Raw genomic sequence first — 16,770 nt, 5'->3', positions numbered from 1 at the left:
TATCTATCTATCTATCTATCTATTGCCAGAGTTGTATCTTTGGTGGGTTCCTTGTGTAACCTTCATTGCTTTCTGATTTGAGGTGTAAATCGGGTTAAGTTGGAATACAAATGGATTTATGTAGCTGGCCAGTCTTGGATTTTTAAGGAGCGCCTCGCTGCATTTTTTTTTTTTTTCCCCATAAGATTGTATGGACAATGAATGAGAAGATAAACCGTTTTGGTCAGTGTTGCTAATATTGGCTGCACTTTCTGCTACTACCCAGTATGGGATACGGGCTGACTCATTGCAAAGCCAAAGCCAGGTGGCCTTCTTACCTGGTAATTGATACGTTTTCATTATTGTCTGAGGAAGGATACAGTTTTAATGAATTCTACCAACTTCTGAAGGTGTTATCCATGTTTGTACATTGCAGAATGTGGTTTGATTTATCTCCTAGGTCTTAGAAAAGTGGTTCTATTTTCAGGAATCGCTCGAGGTCAAAAGCTGTTCCAGCTATTGTTAAGATGTGAATAAAGAGGATGTCATTCTCCATAACTGTGCCGAGAGAGCCATCATTTGACGTCGATTTAAATTTTGACACACAAGACTGGAGGCGTAGTGTATTAATCACCCAGTTTTTTGGAATTGCTCAAGATGAGATGGAGTTTCATTTATTGCAAAATCTGAGAAACAATCCCTACACACACACACACACACACACATATATACAGTACATCCATATATTATGTCATATGTCATGTCAGGTATGTCTGTGTGAAATAACATAAAGGGAAGCCAGGAAGGGGTTGAACTTGGAGCCAGGGATGTGATGTGTCTGCATGTTCCCTCTAAAGTTAAGGGGTCACCAGCAGAGGAGAAGTTGCAGTTTGAGGTCCTGACATAATAACAAAATGACATTTTATTTATCTAATGCCTTTTCTAACTGGGACCTACAATCAACATGGTTTTCGCTTCGATGGAAGCTGCTCCACTGCTCCCTGTGCAGCTATCCCACATACACACATACGCTGCATAGAGAAGACATACCGTAGATGGGTGGAAAGACATTTAGTAAACTGGAAATTATTTAATGTCATTTATGTATGAGGAACTGAAAATCTCGTGAATTCCACTTCTTTGCATAAAACAACAGAGAAGGAGGCCTCACTTTCTGACCTGGAGGTAACGATATCGATATTGTATCGATAGTGTGGGGAAAGAGTCCATTTTAAGGTGTGAAAACAAGGAAAAGGCAGTTTTTTACATCTTTAACAAAGAAAGATTTGTTGCATGAAAATTTAATATTTTATACATCTAATAGGGGTTTCCCCCCTGCTCGCTTGGTTTGCACTGTGTGCCAGGCACTTCACGTCTCTGCCGCTCGCCTTGTGAAGAAGGGGGCTGAGCGCACCCCAAGGAGACATGGTCGCTCCTCCGAAATCCCCTCTTAAACGGTGATACAATGAGGAACAAATAAGTTTTTTTTCCCCTCTTTGCTCGATCAGCTGCTGGTTTGCTGCTACTGCTGCCGTGCCACATGATCTGCATTTCGCACGGCACTTTGAACATTTAAAAGCCTCTACAGCTGCTGTCCTACTCTTTGTGTTTTATTTCCGGCCCTGCGCTTCATTAAATCTTTTGGCACAAATTGTCATCTCACGGGACGGGAGTTCTTGATCATTTTTTAGTTTATAATTTAGAAACGGAATTAAGAATCTGAAAATCTAACAACATCACATTAAAGTTTGATAAATTCTGAAAAGAATGATACTAAACATATATAAGTAAGTTTTTAGGTGTTTGTCCTCTCCTACCATCTTCTATACTAATAAAAGGCAAAGCCCTCACTGACTGACTGACTGACTGACTCACTGACTCATCACTAATTCTCCAACTTCCCGTGTAGGTAGAAGGCTGAAATTTGGCAGACTCATTCCTTACAGCTTACTTACAAAAGTTGGGCAGGTTTCATTTCAAAATTCTACGCGTAACGGTCATAACTGAATCCTACTCACGTACATACATACAGCCACAGCCAGCAGCTCGGTCACCGTGTGAGGCGGAGTTGCGTCCCCATCACCACGCCTCCCACGTAATTGACCGCCTGCCCAGATAAGGCCGTCCGTCACCAGCAATCCAATAGACACACTGCCGCTACGAGGCGTGTGTCATGCCTAAGACGAATACGATTTTCGCGAGATACAAGTTTAGTGAGAAGACGCAAGGTATAAATGAGACTTTTGACCACTTTGTAACGGAGTTAATATTGCTGGTGAAGGACTGTGCTTATGCAAATGAAAATGAGATGGTCAGGGATGGAGTGTTTGGCACAAACTCAGCAAAAGTGCGAGAAAAACTTTTAAGTTCCGGGTCTTAGCTAACATTAAATAAAGCCGTGGACATCACAAGATCGCACGAGATAGCACAAGCACAGCTGAGAACCTTTGATGCATGTTCTCCGAGCGGCTCACGTGAACTGACTGTGAACGCAGTACGCAGACAACAACAGAGCTCCAAAGAGCTCAATTACACAATTGAGAAGGCCGCGAAAGAATATGAAGCGAGTGACGCATATAAGCATATTCATAAGTGCAGCTACTGCGGAAACAAAGCACACGGTGGAAAAAGTCAATGTCCAGCTAAAGGAAGACAGTGTAAAAAATGTGGTAAATTGAACCACTTCGCTATAAAGTTTGCAGGACTGGGAAAGCTAAACCCATGCATGCAGTGTGTGATGTCTCAGATAAAGAGGAAGATGACCTGTTTATTGATGCAGTAACAGAGGAACAACCCTCTGAGTCTGAACAAGCCTTTGAGGACATATCAATAGGAAAGCAAGGTGTAAAGCTTAAGTTTAAATTATGTTCATCGACACGCTGCCGCTAAATATTTGCAGGCAAATCCACAACTTAATACTGGGAATGCCTGTTAAACATCTTAAATTCATGAGTACCGATTTGCGTAGTGAACACTTCGATGAATGAAACCTGTTATCTTTACAACGGTTGACAAACACGGAATATAACTTGAACACAACACATCCTCCAAATACGAACCCGATTGAAAGAAATAATGATAACCAAATCCTTGATGACAGCAACACTCATAACAGCCACAAAACAATTACATCTACAATAATGTTACGTTATTTTTAAAATGTTTCCTTTTCTTTTTCATAACTTCTTTAACACACTACTTCTCCGCTGCGAAGCGCGGGTATTTTGCTAGTTCTTTATAATCCGGAAAACCAGCTACCTATTTCAGTTCTGTTTTAGTTTTTAAATCTATCTATCTATCTATCTATTGAATCCTGCCAACTACACTATCTATCTATTTATCTAATTCTGCCAACTATGCTATCTATCTATCTATCTATCTATCTATCTATCTATCTAATCCTGCCAACTACGGTATCTATCTATCTAATCCTGCCAACTGCACTATCTATCTATCTAATTCTGCCAACTACACTATCTATCTATCTACTGTATCTATCTATCTCTCTGTCTATGATATGGTGTCTTTCTTATCAATCTATCTATCAGTCTATCTAATTATATAGTCAATTTCACATCTATCTATCTAGCTATCTATCATCTGTCTATATAATTTGCTAATATCTCTAAAATAAGTTAAGATTTTTATTCTGTCCGTCAAAGTTCCAAATTAATCCTTTGAAGGATGTACGGTGGTGGTTTTTGATTTCTCTATAAAAAGCTTACTTACATAGAAGGCTCTCCAGTCTTCTGTTTCATACCAGCCATCCCCACCCCACCCCCCCAAGAAAACACCAGACATTGCTAAAATAAACAGTTTGCTTGTAGAAAAATAGTCAATTTATGTAAACATTTCATCAACCAGGAAGGGCTAAGGCCCACCATAATTATCTCTCCGAGAAGCTTCTCATAACAGAAGACAACAGGCGGCTGATTTGCTTGCCTCTGCCAGCAGGACACGAGAGGCCGTCGGTGGCGTTCCTCCTGGATCACCCGAGATCTCTGAGCCTCTGCAGCCAAGAGACGCTTATGAAAACAGATCTTATCGCGCTCAGACGGTATCCTTTGATCACGTCAGGATGTTATGACCCTTCTGAAAGCACTTGAATTTAGAAATTCTTCCTTGGTGCTTCATAAAGAAGAAAAAAAGGGGGAAAACACGCATGTATTGTGGGGTGAAAGGGTAGGCTAAACATGGGAAGACCCAGGTACAGGAAGACACTTCAAAGGAATGGACTTCGTTTAAAGCTGTGAAGATAAAAGAGCTCATTTAGATTCTGAGAGTCTCCAACCCAGTCAGATCTTTTCTTTTCCCTCCTATCTGATTGTAATACGTGTGAACACAGGGCAGCACCAGCATACTTTGATGTCATTTCTGAGAGAACACTGAAAATTGCAAATTCTTCCATGTGATATTTATTCATTCCTTTGTAAATATAAAACACGTTCAAGAGATGCTATTTTAGATTGTTTGATTTGAAATTCCAGACATGCCTATTTAAAAATACCAACAGAGTTTTTAATTTTTTATAAACTTGAGAATTCAGTTATTAATGAATTTACCGAGGGGCCAAGTAGTTCAAAGCCCACCCTGATCCCCCTTGGCCTGGAATTTGCACCTTTTTGTTTTTGTTTTTTTTTATTCCAGTGCATTAGTTTTTATTTTTAGTATTTTGTATGGTATGTTCCTTTTTTGTTTTATCAGAAAGTGTTGGCACAATCTGGAGATGGCATGAATGAGAAGACAAAACCAGGAACTCGAAACAAAGTTGTAGGAAAGAGGCAAAAGGTCCTAGAAGAAAGATGTTTATGGAAGAGCCTCCCACACAGTCCTCCGATGGTTCGAGCGGGTGGCCACAGCTCATCATCCCTCACCCTCAACACAGGCGCTCCACGGGGCTGTGTTCTGAGCCCTCTGCTGTTGGCCCTCTATAGATCAGAGTGCATGACTCTAAAATTATTGAAACGCTTGCTGATGGCACAGCTGTGGTGGACTTTGGGAGAAAACATCAGAGACGACTACCACCTCCTCTATATTAACTCAACCTTTGTCAACGCAAGTGGCTGAGGGCGACTAAAGTCGACATCCAGGGGCAAAGGGTGATAACAGCTGTAAACGTGTAAAAGCTTAAACTTACCATTAAGGTATAGGTAGACGCTCTTTGCTAGGAGGACCATTAGACTTGTTGATCTGACGCGTGTGAAGCGAGAGAGCAAAGTGAATGTGCAACGCAAAATACTCTGTGTGTGCTACTTATTTATTTATTTATTTGCTAGCTGTGTACTCCCGTTTTGTAAAAAGCCTGGGCTGCTAGTAACTATTGAAATCACCAGAAAAGAAATTGAAATGCAGAGTCGGTGGTTTTTTTTTTGCAGATGTGCTCACCTCACTTGTGTATTAGCAGCTAAGTGAATTTCTCTCTCCTCGGAGGTTTTGTTTTGCCGATGTGCCCACCTCACTTGTGTATTTGTGGCTAAGCGATTTTGTCTTTCCTCAGAGGATTCATTTCACTGATGTGCCCTCCTCACATTTCTGTTAGCGGCTAAGCGATTTTGTCTTTCCTCAGAGGTTTCGTTTCGCCGATGTGCTCACCTTTGTTGTCTATCAGTGGCTAAGCGAGTTTCTCCTTCCTTGACGGTTTCATTTTACTGATGTGCCCACCTCACTTGTCTATCAGTGGCTAAGTGAATTTCTCTCTCCTCGGAGGTTTCGTTTTACTGATGTGCTCTCCTCACTTGTGTATTTGTGGCTAAGCGATTTTGTCTTTCCTCAGAGGTTTCGTTTCGCAGATGTGCTCTCCTCACATTTCTATTAGCGGCTAAGCGAGTTTCTCTCTCCTCTGAGGTTTCATTTCACCGATGTGCTGTCCTTACTTGTGCATTAGCGGTTAAGCAATTTTGTCTTTCCTTAGAGGTTTCATTTCACAGATGTGCCCACCTCACGTTTGTATTATCGGCTAAGCGAGTTTCTCTTTCCTCTGAGGTTTCGTTTCGTCAATGTGCTCACCTTCATTGTCTATCAGTGGCTAAGCGAGTTTCCTTTTGCCCATGTGCCCACCTCGCTTGTATATTAGCAGCTAAGCGAGTTTCTCTCTCCTCGGAGGTTTCGTTTTGCCGATGTGCTTGCCTTGCTTGTGTTTGTATCACTTTGGCGACGGAGTCACTTTCTTTCAGCTTAATGCTGTAGCCTCGCACTTCTGGGCCGGACAGTTGCTCTCCTCCCCCTGAATTTCTCAATTTGGCCGGGCGGCTGCCTCCAGCCAGAGTCACAGTTGATCCAAATATCTTCCATGTAAGAATTATGGAGGCCAAGGTACTCTTGGTAGCCTTCGTTACTGCTGGATGTTCATTGTGGCCTTTCCCAAATTCATGTCTCATCCCAATCCTTCGACCTCATGGCTTGGTTTTTGCTCACCTGTGGGACTTTCTACAGACGGTTGTGTGCGTTTCCTAATCGGACCATCAAACACGGTGCTTAAACATCTTAATGAGGATCAATGAGCCAAATGTCACAGCAGAGGTCCTAAAGGCTTGTTTCATTCGGATAGTTCATTCTTTATTTTTAATATATTTGCTAGCATTCCTAAAATCCTGTTTTTCGCTTTCTCATTCTTGGGTATAAAGTGTTGTTTGATGAGGGAGAAAAGAACCTAAATGATCTTTGCACAAGGTGAAGGAGTCCTGATATTTCCAGGAGGGCACGGCACGTGTAATTTATGGGTAATTCTTATCACCCATATTAGTATACACAGATTTACTGAAAGAAAGACATATTGCATTAAGGGACAAAAACGGCCTTCTCAAGGCTAATTTCACTACTTTTGTGACCTGCTCTCAACAACCTTTTTTTTTCTTATTTAAAAAAATATGTTTTACTGTACATGGATTATAAAGACTCTTCTGTTCATCATGAAAGCAGGATATAAACTCTAAGATTGATTTAAACATTATTCCCATTATGACCCTTTTTCAATCATCAGTTTCCATTATAAAAAATAAAAAGCATAATTCCAATTTTACATATTCATTATTGGAGTGATATGCTTCATTAATAAAGTGATTACTTCATGAGGGCGGCGTTGATTATATCAACAGAATCTGAGCTCTTTGTAAACAGTGCAGCTAATTGAAATGCTGGCCTGGGCACTAATATTCAGTGTTTGCTGAAATAGCCCGACATTTTGGGCAGTTAGGAGACGTTATGTCAGATTTTAAAGTGTTTTAATGACGTTCCTTGCCACTACATCCCTGCTGGTAAATTGTGAAGACTTGAAGACAGCTCGTAATTGAAGCCATCAGCTGTTAACTCCAAGTAGCTCTGCCACATTATCGGCAATGGTAGACACCCTGTTTGTTTTATTTGTTGGGTGACTAGCTGTGCTACCCATCTAAGATGTGTTGAAATCTCAGTTATCAAGGTAGACCTCAGTGTTAACCATCTTTTGGAATGTATCTTATAATGTATGTAGTAATAAAATGAATTGAATCTGTCATTCCAACAGATGGTGCATCACAAACAAATGTTTGTGGTGTGCCATCTGTTGGAATGACAAATACAGTGCATAAGTCACTGATATATGCCATTTGATATGGGATTATTAAAGTGATGTCAGTGTTTGTGGTGTGCCATCTGCTGGTGGGACAAATGCAATGCATGTCTCTTTTATATACCATTTGATATGGGATTCATAAAAGTGATGTTAATGTTTGCGTTGTGCCATCTGTTGGAATGACAAATACAGTGCAATTGTCTCTGTCATATGCCATTTGGTATGGGATTTATTAAAGTGATGTTAATGTTTGTGGTGTGCCATCTGCTGGTGGGACAAATGCAATGCATGTCTCTTTTATATACCATTTGATATGGGATTCATAAAAGCAGTTTTAATGTTTGCATTGAGCAATCTGTTGGATTAGCAAATGCAGTGCATATGTCTCTGTTATATGCCATTTGGTATGGGATTTATTAAAGTGATGTTAATGTTTGTGGTGTGCCATCTGTTGGAATGACAAATACAGTGCAATTGTCTCTGTCATATGCTTCCTGGTGTTTTTCTCTGAACTTTATTTATGAGTTGCTAGTCTTATTTAAATTTAGACTTGATCTGGCTTCTGGGTTGTCACTGATAGTAGCTACTAGAAATTGGATAAATGGATTTTAAATGAATTTTAATAGTCATATTTAACCCTGGGGACAAATACATTTTTATCTAATTTTTGTGATGTGCCATCTGTTGGAGTGACAAATGCAATGCATTTTATAACTACAAATGTTTGTGAAGTGCCATCACAACCAGATGGACCCACAGAATACACAGACACACAGACATTTACTATATAGTGTTATTGAGATGAATGAGTCATGGATCATCTCGTCCTCAATTTTCTGACAGAGAAACCCACGCACGTTGCCAACTGTCTCAGTTTTATGTTTCGTTTTCTGCGGCCCTTTGTATTTTTTTTTCTTGATTAAGTAATTCGATTTCAGGTCCGTTTTTCATTTATTAACAGTCTTCTGTTAGTTGTCCTTATTAGTTTATTTTCTCTTGAGTCTGGTTCATTGTGTTTGTGTTGTTGATGATGAAGAGGCGAGACCCATAAGTACAGTGGATCTGGGTCTTCAGGGTCTGCACACTTTGCTATGCTGCAGATTTCATTTTAAATGGATAAGAGTGCCATTTTTGCCCAGCAACCTACACTCAATAACCCATGTGAATTTCCCCTTGGGGATTAATAAAGTATCTATCTATCTATCTATCTATCTATCTATCTATCTATCTATCTATCTATCTATCTATCTATCTATCTATCTATCTATCTATCTATCTATCTATCTATTATATAGTACCTTTCACATCTATCTATCTATCTATCTATCTATCTATCTATCTATCTACCTATCTATCTATCTATCTATCTATCGGTTATATAGTGCCTTTCTATCTATCTATCTATCTATCTATCTATCTATCTATCTATCTATCATGGCAAGGTGAGAGTATGCTTTTGGAAAGGTTCACCAAATGTATTAAAAATCCAAAACTGAAATCTCTGGAAGTATTCAGACCCTTTGCTGTGGATGTCCAGATTGTGCTCAGGTTTGCATTAATTCTCCCTGAGAAGTGTTGAGAACTTGACTGGAGTCCATCTGTGGCAAACTGGACATTGTTGAGAAAGGCGCACGTGTCCCTGTATACGGAAGGTCCCATAATTCACTGTACAGAAACACATAAACACATAAGAGCTGAAGAGATTCATAATAAACAGTATACAGTGTGGAATAAATACCACAAACAAAAAAATCTTCACAATATAAAGGTTTGGGGACCGTCCCCGTATACTGTCCTGCGGACAAATGAAATCAAAACGATGCAAAAAGTGATCAAAAGTACATCAACTGTAACAGATGTCAACATGGAGTAGACAAAATGGCGTTTTTATAGAAGGGTGGATGATGGGAACAGGAAATGGTTGGCAGGAAGTGGCGGCGTCATGGTGGAGGAACTGGAAGTGATGTCCAAGGTGAGAGCCAGAAGTGATGCCATATAGAGTCACCGGAAGTGACGTCATGGCAGCCATTTTGGAACCCGGAATTAGCCACAATTATTTTTCTTCGGTTCTCTTGTTGAGAGAAGAGGTTCAGGTAAGTACCACGTGACAATCCTTCCTCTCATGATATTTCACTCACCTTTGGGCCTTTTATTTGCCTCCTAATCGCACGTGTGTGACAACAGATAGCCAACATATCATACGGGGCCAAAAGCCAGAGAGTAAAAGTGTGTTTTTAAACAAGATTTTAAGACGGCTAGTGAAGGAGCCTGCCAAACATGCAACAGCAAATCGTTTGAGTTTTGGGGCTGCAACACGAAGTGCATCGTACCTTGAGGACCCCATAAAAGGTCTGCTGACCTGAGAGGGCGAGATGGTACATAAGGGTGCAGGAGTTCCGACAAATAAAATGAGGCACAACCATTAAAGGATTTAAAAACAAATACAAGGATCTTCGAATGGATTCGAAAATGAACTGGAAGCCAGTGAAGAGAAGCCATCAATCGGGATAACATGCTTATGCTTTCTTGTGCCAGTTAAAAATCGAGCAGCGGCGTTTTGCACCAGCTGTAGGTGAGCAATGGAGGCCTGGCTAATTCCAAAAAGAAGCGCATTGCAGTAATCTAGACGAGAGGTTATAAGAGCAGGTATCACTCTTTCAAGGTTGGGTTTACACAAAACAGGATTGATTTTTGACAGCCGCCTCGACTGGAAAAAGCGAGATTTTACCACTGTGTTCACATGGCTATCAAGTTTTAAAGTGTGTTAGTATAGCAGGTTATAACCCTAATGATGGCCACTACCTTGACAACATCATTTTGAAAAGTCATCAATTTTGTAGTACCCTTCCTTGTGTTGTAATGAAATTCATTTGATCTTGTAGCGTTTTGGTAGAATAGACCTTTGAAATGCCGTACTTCTTTTTGGCTCACCCTGTGCTATGATAAATCCATCCTTCAATTTTCTCTCCCAGCTTAGGGCTTTTCGAAACCCACATAATATAAAATAAGGTGACACTCTCAAACCCAATTAATCCGAACCCACTTTTATGTTCATGGGTTGTCCCAAGAGCCAGCTTCTATAGCGAGGATCGGACCGCCAAGGTCCCCGCCTTCGGCCACCACCCAACTCACACTGCACCCGACCTCCTTGGCTCCTCCCATAGGTGGTGAGCCCAAGGAAATGGGAACCCCGGTTGCCGCTTTGGGCTGTGCCCAGCCGAGCCCCATGGGTGCAGGCCCGGCCACCAGGCACTCGCTATCGAGCCCCACCTCCAAGCCTGGCTCCAGAGGGGGACCCTGGTGACCCGCATCTGGGCGAGTTAAATGGTATCCAAATCTTTTATTCTTCATAGAAGGTTTGGTTAAAGCGCTCTTTGTCTAATACCTCATCTAGAACCAGTAGGGGCATAAAATCCCGGGTAACAGAGCTCCTAGGATCATTGGGACATGCAAACCCCTCCACCACGATAAGGTGGCGGTTCGAGGAGGGTCCTGTTTGCTTCATCAGGCCGTGATCTTCAGCTCTCTCTGGAGCGGTTCACAGCTGAGTGTGAAGCGGCTGGGATGGGAATCAGCACCTCCAAATCCGAGACCATGGTCCTCAGCCGGAAAAGGATGGAGTGCCCTCTAAGGGTTGGGGGAGAGATCCTGCCCCAAGTGGAGGAGCTCAAGTATATCGGGGTCTTGTTTACGAGTGAGGGAAGAATGGAGCGTGAGATCGACAGGCGGATCGGTGCGACATCCTCAGTGATGCGGCCTCTGCTTCGGTCTGTCGTGGTGAAAAAGGAGTTGAGCCGTAAGGCAAAGCTCTCAATTTACCAGTTGATCTACATTCGTACCCTCACCAATGGTCATGAGCTGTGGGTAGTGAACGAAAGAACGAGATCGTGAATACAAGTGGCTGAAATGAGTTTCCTCCACAGGGTGTCTGGGCTTTCCCTTAAAGATAAGGTGAGAAGCTCAGAGTAAAGCTGCTGCTCCTCCACATCGAGAGGAGTCAGATGAGGTGGCTCGGGCATGTGATCAGGAAGCCACCTGGACACCTTCCTGGTGAGGTGAGGTGTTCCGGGCATGTCTTAATGGGAAGAGGCCCCAGGGAAGACCCAGGACACGCTGGATGGACTATGTCTCTCGGCTGGCCTGGGAACACCTCGGGATTCCCCCGGAAGAGCTGGAAGAAGTGGCTGAGAAGAGGTAAGTCTGGGTATCTCTGCTCAAGCTGCTGCCCCCGTGACCCGACCTTGGATAAGCGGAAGAGGATGGATGGATGGATTCATAGGTTGTAATGTTCTGGAGCCACACACTGACAGCCATTGGGATCTGAACCACAGTGTGGTCCACAAACCAAAAATGGCTGGTAATTGTTGGTTCCATTTTGTGAGTCTGAGGTGGAAATCTAAATCTTTATTGTAGTCACTTCAGAACGCCGCCTTTAATTGTGAGTTGACCCCTACTTGACACAACCAGATTCTCATGAAAAGCCCACCAGCACAGGAAGAGGTTTCATCTCGGCTCTGACTGCAGATCAATTTCAGGACGGCGCACAAACAGCTCTTGAGGTCCTGCCACTATCTCGCAATCTCTTTTAGTCATGTGGAGCGGTAAATTAAAATATGAGCCAAAGCGGGAGCAGACGCATTCAAGCCTCGTGACTTTCCTGCCCGGGAGAGCTTTATTACCACCTGCATTCATTCTTTCAGACAGCTGACGGGGTGTGATAAAAGCAGATTTGTAAGACGCTAAACAATGGCCGTGGAGAACAAATAATGACAAGACGACAGCTTCACAAAGGAGTCCGACCCTGGATAATGTCAACCCTGGAACGCCGCTGACAATTAGACAAAACCTGTCCCTCACAATATCCCCAATGTGAGATAAGATACTGTAATAGGAAAGCAATCATTATGAAAAAAAAAAGAAGAAAACGTTCAATTATTCAAAAGCAGCCGCAGTGGGGGATTGATTAAATATCGGCTCCGTTGATACGTTGACATTTCTCTGGTGTGGCCCCACCGACGCGGCTTGCTGTTGGGCTTTGAAGCGATTGAAGCTCCTCTGGCCCTGCTCCTTTCATCAGTTCCTGGCTTTGTGAACACGACGCAGGATAATATGGGCATTCAGGTTTTTTTTTAGATCTGCTCGCCTATTTTATTACCTTTCGTAAACTGCTCAAGTCGGGATCAGTTTGCAGCAGAACAAAGCTACCCGAGCCTTTTATTAGCTCCATATTGTGCATCATTCAAATGTTTCATTGAGCTGTGGAAACTCCTGGGCAAGCCCAGACTGTCACAAGCCTCAGATGGAACTACCAGTTTTTACCTGAATTCCAAAATCCAGTTGCTGGAAGGCCATTTCCGCAATGGTCGGAAATTGTGATCTGTATATCTTGCACATTGCCGTCCTCTCTTCCATTATCAGGCTTACCTAATGTGACTATGCGGTCATAAAGACCAGTGAGTCTGGGACATGAGAATGAAAGCAACTCTGAACATGGTGCAAGCCTAGTCCTACCAACACAATACGAATACAGGATACATGGTGTGACTGACGCCATGCTGGGACTGGCATCCCGACTGGAGCTGTACCAGGATCCTTACCCGGTTGGGACACCAATGGAAATTCGCTCAGGGTATTGTCTCCCCCAAATTGCTAGATGGCAGCCCCCTTACGGTACCATCACAGATTCCCACAGGGCAAATTGTGGACTGTCATTCACTGGCTCAATCCTTTTGGGTTCCATGGGTGCCGCCAGGGGGGCACAGAGGGGACTAGTGAGCCTTAGATCGTTGGGCTCCTACCTCAACCAGAAGTTCTTCTGAGCCACAGAAATTGATCACGGGTGTTACTTAAAAGGAGCTGCCCACCTCAATGTAGGGAGATGGAAGACAAAGCTTGCTGGAGGAGTTGAGGGGAGGTGGCAAAGTATTACAGGGAGTGGAGAAATAAAGTGTAATTTGCAGTGTGGGAAATGCTTCATTGTAAAAGAGTTTTGCACAATAAAAACTATTTGTTCCTTGAAGAATGGGTTTCCAAAGATTTATATTGGGAGTATGGAGAGCTGGAGTTAGGAGAAGGAAGACAAAGCTTGCTGGAGGAGCAGAGGAGAGGCAACAAAGTATTACAGAGACTGGAAAAATAAAGTATAGTTTGCAGTGCGGGAAACGCTTCATTGTGAAAGAGTTTTGCACAATAAAAACCCTTTGTTCCTTGAAGAACTGGTTTCCGTGGATTTATATTGGGAATTTGGGGAGCCAGAGTTAGGAGGAGGAAGACAAAGCTTGCTGGAGGAGAAGAGAGGTGAACAAAGTATTACAGAGAGTGGAAATATAAAGTACAGTTTGCAGTGTGGGAAACGCTTCATTGTGAAAGAGTTTCGCACAATAAAAACCGTTTGTTCCTTGCAGAACTTTTTTCATTTTTGTCAGGAGTTTGGGGAGCTGCAGCGCCCTCTGGGGACCACAATGGATGTAAACAATAGGGTGCAGGACTGATGGATTTAGTGCAGCTGCCGCCTGGATCCAGCCCATGACCCATGTGGAGATTGTGTGTCTGTGCTGAGTCTTCACCAAATTAACCCTCACATCCCTAATGGCATGCGGGTGATTGATGGTCGCACTGTCCAGGACTGTTTCCTGCCTTCTGCCCCTTTGCTGCTGGAATAGAGTTGGGTGGTTGCTGACTTTAAATTGAGGGTTTAATAGTGTAACATTATGTTATATCAGATCTAATAATAATATATTAGCTTATATCAAATAAAAGTACAAATGCATATATCACATGTAAATATACAACCATGTGAAAGACACAAGTACACCCCCATGCAAATTGTTGGTCCGTTTGCTATGTCTCTGTCCTTCCAACAGATGACACATCAAAAGCATTTGTAATAATAAAACATAACTACAATTGCTTGTTATGTGTCACCTGATAAAATGACAAATGCAATGCATATGTCTCTGTTATATGCCATTTGGTATGGGATTCTTAAAAGCAGTGTTAATGTCTGTGATATGCCATCTGTCAGAATGACAAATGCAATGCATTTTATTACGACAAATGTTTGTGATGTGCCATCTGTTGGAATGACAGAGACAGGGAAACTCGATGGACACGCAGTTGCACAGACACTGTCACACATGTACGCATGACAGGCAGCTAAAGGGCTTGAATGAGGGTAATTCCGAGCCAGACCGAGATGGGTAAGAGTGCATTGACTCTTTTTCTTCCTTTTCTGCAGACCATTCAAGGGACATTCCGCCTGGCCCTGATGACATCAATTCTAGTATCCAACCTCTTTGACGTCACTTCCAGGTCCAAGCCCCTCTGATGTCATTTCCTATACTGGCCCCGACAACTTTCCCCTATCCCCTCACTTCTGTTTTGGACTCCAAACGCCATCAGTTTATTCAATTTTGCAGCCAGGAAACAATATACGGGTGGCTGCCCCAAACTTTGCTGTGGCTCTTTGTCGAGTTGGTGACAACACTTATTCTTTAATTATGGATAGTGGTACAGAGTGACTTGCAGAATCCCAAAATAGCTGGGGTGCCAACCCGGCCACCATGTTTAATCACAGTGGTTGTAAGCCTGTTGGCTTTTAGCTAACAACATTTTTGTCTCCTAGTGGGTTTCTAAGCCAGGAACCAAAAGAGGTGGGAGTTGGGATGGAGGTCGAGGTGAGGTGGGGTCACTGCTCATCATCTGGGTTGGGGTATTCAAGGCAGAGGATGCAATTTCTGGGTTCGTCTTTCTGCCCGGTGGGTCTCCCTGAGGAATTTGTATGTCCTCCCTGGGAGGGTGAACCTTCTTTTGTCTTCACACTTCATTTTCACTCCAGTATCCTGACAAAGTTGTGGTTTAGGTTGACTCGTAACAGACCCCGATGTGAGCGAGTGGGGTATGTGTGGAGGTCTAGAGTCCCATCCCATGTGCCTGATTCAGCCAACCTCCCACAATCGAGAGGATGTGAAGAAATGACAGATGGCCAGGCCTCACGTCTACTCCATTGAAGATTCAGTGATTTTGAAGTTTCAGATCTTTCTTACAACACAGTTGTCTCCCACATCACCACTGACAAATTAGCAAGAAGGGCACTGTGAGCTTCTCTCGGTGAACTTTTTAAAAAGAGAAACGTATTTGCAGCAACTGATTTATTGCGCTTAATGCTGCGCCGCATGTCTGCCACTGACGTGCCTACTCCGGTGCCCCCGAGGCAGCGTCTTTAATTGCTTACTGATAAGGGCAATTGGCAGCAGAATGCACCATGGCTTGTACATGTTACAAATTGGCCATAATATTTTCCCAACCTCGCTGAACTTCCTCTAACTTCAATGACACAATGTGAAATCTCCGCTCGACAAGAAACAATGTCTTCCATGGTAAATGCATTCCATGTGTGTTATAATTTACTTTTATGGCTGAATTTGCTACACATACAATATTGTTATTCAGTAAGTGGAAAGTTTATCAAGCCTAATGTGTTCCATGGGGCAGCTCCGTTTTTGCAAGTGGAAATGGATGATAAATTCGGAACTTAATAAGTATCCTGCTGTTTATTTTTCGCTTCCTGTATAAATGTAGAAAAAAAGGGGGCATTAATGACAAGGTTAAGAACAAAGCCGACGTGTGTTCATAATGGAGTTTAATCTCGGCTACATTTCCTTTTTGTATGTTGTGTGGGAGAGCAAGCCCAGCAGGAAGATTTTAGGAAACGTTTGCTGTCGCTCTCTGCTTGGAGAAGGCCTGAAAGCTTGACTTATGCCATTTTTGCAGTGCATACCTCAAGGAGTCTTCTTATTGAAATATAGCAAATTAGCTGTAGTGGTGAAACAGGACAAACTTTAAAAATCAATTAACAAAAAAAATGTAATAATTTGTATTGAGAAGAATTTATATTGATAGCTTTCATATCCGAGGGCCTCTTGATATCCAATATTTTTGGTTTTGCTATCAGGGGCGAGAATGTGGCTGTGATCTCTTTGCTAAAAAGTTGGTAAAAGTATCTCTGGCCAAGCAGAAGGTAGGTACGTCAAACGTTGGCACTGTATCTGATCATGTTCAGCTATGACGGGAGTGCGTCCCCCGTATGGGGAGAAGAGCACGTGGACAACGAGCAGCTACCCTCTAAAGCACACGTAGCTCTGATCTCTCTCTCTCTCTCAAAAACGTCAAACGTTACTCCTTAACAGTCTCCAGATGATAAAGTCTGCTGAACAAACAGGTATAACTAGCTAAGGTTCTCT

The sequence above is a fragment of the Polypterus senegalus genome, chromosome 16 (genome assembly GCF_016835505.1).
Source record: "Polypterus senegalus isolate Bchr_013 chromosome 16, ASM1683550v1, whole genome shotgun sequence".
NCBI lineage: Eukaryota > Metazoa > Chordata > Cladistia > Polypteriformes > Polypteridae > Polypterus > Polypterus senegalus.
This window is presented reverse-complemented; position numbering follows the sequence as displayed.